This window comes from Hyperoodon ampullatus (genome assembly GCF_949752795.1).
Source record: "Hyperoodon ampullatus genome assembly, chromosome: 4".
Lineage (NCBI taxonomy): Eukaryota > Metazoa > Chordata > Mammalia > Artiodactyla > Ziphiidae > Hyperoodon > Hyperoodon ampullatus.
In genome coordinates, this window is record NC_136917.1 from 175,161,199 (window position 1) to 175,164,637 (window position 3,439).

The window sequence follows — 3,439 nt, forward strand, 5'->3', positions numbered from 1 at the left end:
GCAGCCATGGGGCATCCTCCTTCTCTCCCCAGGTGATTTCTTCAACAAATTGACATAGGATATGGTAAGTGTTATTTTTGATTTGGGGCAATTTTCTGCATCTGTATGAATTTTTTTCTTTTTCCTTTTTTGATTTACAAGGCATTTAGTCCTATTTTGTAATCGGTGGTTGTGATTTCCAGTGAGAGGTCAGCTGTTCTTTTCTCCAGGTTCATACTTGTCATTTTCCTGTTTTAGAAAGCACAGAAAAAAAAAAAAATGAGAAATTTACAGAACAAAGAGAGCTGTTTTGCATTGCATGAGAGATTGACTGTGGCCGTGTGGTACTTACTCAGAAAGAAGAGCTGTTCAGAAGCCAGTCCTGGTGAGCCTCCGGGAGGGACCCAGCCGAGCAGCTCCCACATAGGGGCTCAGACAGATTCCTCGTCTGGCTGGCATCATGAAAGATTCATTGTCTTCTCCTCAGAAAGTGATGCATGTTTTTCCTTACATAGTGATGATTCTATACTAAACATAATATGAATTACTGTGCAGAAATCCTAGCAGTTCATCTGCCGTCTTTCAGGAAGTCCAGAGTGTGGCTTTCTCCTAAGGTTTCTCTCTAAAGGTGCAACGATTCTTTCAGTGGTTAATAATATGTAATCACCTATTCTAAAATGAAACCACAGTTTTTCACTTATAACTTTTATTTGTTTAATTACCTAGCTTGTTGTTTGAGATATCAAGGAGTCTTCTCTTGTAAGTGAATCAGACTTTGTGATTCATCATTTATTTATCCATTTATTTTGCTTCACGTACTGTGTTAAGATGCTTGGTAAGTGTATGGATTCATTCATTGAAGTAGTCCTGCCTGATCACCTGACGATATGCAATCAGCTGTATATTATGTCCACTGCAAGAGATAAGGGCTGGAAAGAGCAGTGGTTTAAAAACAATACACAGTATTTTGCCCACATACATCGAGGAAGGCCATCAGAAGGCACTGTGGGCTGTTATGGCAGCTCTCCGTGTTTGAGTTTCCCTGTCTCTTTCTGCCCTCTCATCGCCCATAATTCTTGGTGTTTGATTTCCTTTCTAATGGCAACCTCATGGCACAAGATGGTGGCTGGAGCACCAGCTATTATGTCCAACATTCCAGGCAGTCAGGCAGGGAAGGGATGGAGCACAAACCAAACACCAGCTGCCCCTTGTCCTTGTCCCTCTCATCCTTTTAAGCAGCTCTCCCCAATTCACCCAGAAAATTTTGCCTGCTTGCCAGAGGCTGCCCCTAGATGCAAAGGAGGAGGAGAAATACTGCCTTTCAGCTGTGTACAGGGCTCTGCTGCTCACACGGAAGGAGAGAAAGGAAACAGATGCCCAGCTCGCAGTTGCTCACAACACATCTTCATCGAGAACCTTCCATGCGTCCCCGAGCCATGGGACCCTCCGTGAGGAAAGGCTTCATCCCTCTCCAGGAACTTTCAGTGAAACTTGCTGATTAAGAATTGCAATTCGTTGGGCTTCCCTGGTGGCGCAGTGGTTGAGAGTCCGCCTGCCGATGCAGGGGACACGGGTTCATGCCCCAGTCTGGGAAGATCCCACATGCCGCGGAGCGGCTGGGCCCGTGAGCCATGGCCGCTGAGCCTGCGCGTCCGGAGCCTGTGCTCCACAAGGGGAGAGGCCACAGCAGTGAGAGGCCCACATACCGCAAAAAAAAAAAAAAAAAAAAAAAAAAAAGAATTGCAATTCGTAAGATTCCAATAATAATTCTTGGTTTGATATTCTAATACTTTTCATTGGAAGGGTTTTGTTTGGCTTTTCAATTCTCGGTACTTTCAGAATTTGATTTGGATCCTTTACTATTGTGAAGTGCAGATTTTGCTGTTGGCTTTACTGTTTGGTGTAGTTACTGCCTGTATGCCTGCCCAAACCTGCTTTTTCTTTTTCTCTTTTCCCCATTTGAGCTCTGGCTTAGCTCCACTGAGAAATCAGACCTTGTGGTCACTGCCCGATTCTGATGGCACGACCCCAGCCTGAAGACGTCGTTATAAACCAGGGAAGGGAGGGTGGCTGAGCATCATTTTCTTTCTCCCAAGTCTCAGCTACTGGAAACATCTGCCCATTTAAGAAAAAAAAAGACCTTTTTTAAGTTCCCGATTTGCGCAGCTCTGAAGTGAGGGCATCAGGGCCTCCGGGAGGCTGGATCTGTTCTCCGCCCGCCGCCCTCCTCCCTCACCCTCAGCCCTGCCTGTCCCTCTCCCCGCTGCAGCGCCTGAACTTGGTCTCCCGAGTTCTTCTGTATCTACACACGTAAGTTATTTTATTTTCGGCCACAGTTCTCCCGATTCCTCTGGTCTCCACGAGGACTCTAACCTGTTCTTTGCTCAAGTTACTGCGAGGAGCTCTCCCGTGAGCTGGGGCCTAAGAGTCGGAAGGAGTTAACACGACCCCACCCGCAGCCCTGGATCAGCGTCCCCCTCCCCCTCGGGCGGGGCTGGAGCCCCCTCAACTGCATTAGCGGCCGGGGAGACCCTGCCAGCAGGGCGTGGGGGGAGGTTCCAGGTAGAGAGTAACAGAGGGTGGGAGACAGCGCAGGGACCCCCAAAGGGGAGAAGAATCCCCGTGAGGCGGGGAGAGTGGCTGGAGGCGGGGTGGGGGGCTGGGGGGCGGGGCAGAGCTGGGGCTGGCGCGGGGAGGGGCCGGTCCCGCGTGTGCTTGGGGCGGGTGGCGACTGCAGCTCCTGGCGGGGGCTGGACCGGAGGGAGCTGAGGGTGGCCCGAGAGGTCCTGCGGTCGCCCAGCTGAGAGACAGCAGGGCTCTACCCAGGCCCCAGGCCGGGCTGGGGAGGAGGGGTCAGTATGGAGAATCCAGGACCAGCCCGCAAACGCGGGGGGAGGCGCGGGACCAGGCAGGGGCCACAGGGTGATGGGCCCCAGCGTCAGGAGGGGAAGCATGTGTGACCAGCCATCCGCTCCTCAGACTGCCCCCAAGTTCAGTAGACCCTGTGAGAGGGTTTTTTTTTTTTTTTTTTTTTGCGGTACGCGGGCCTCTCACTGCTGTGGCCCCAGACGCGCAGGCTCAGCGGCCATGGCTCACGGGCCCAGCCGCTCCGCGGCATGTGGGATCTTCCCGGACCGGGGCACGAACCCGCGTCCCCTGCATCGGCAGGCGGACTCTCAACCACTGCGCCACCAGGGAAGCCCATGTGAGAGGCATTTTTACTTGCAAAGACGGCTCGAGTGGCCGTGAGCCGGTGGCCAAGGGTGAAGGCAGGGACTTCGGGGCCGCGGGAAGGAGGCCAGGCACGGAGAGCTGTGCTCCCGGGGTGACATCCGCACCGGGAGCTGCAGAACATCAGTCCAAACACACACCCGCGGCAGGACGCGGCGGCGACAACCGCGGGAAAATAAGATCTCTGCTGCCCGAGGGGACGCTCGCTTAACAAGTGGAATCTCTGAAC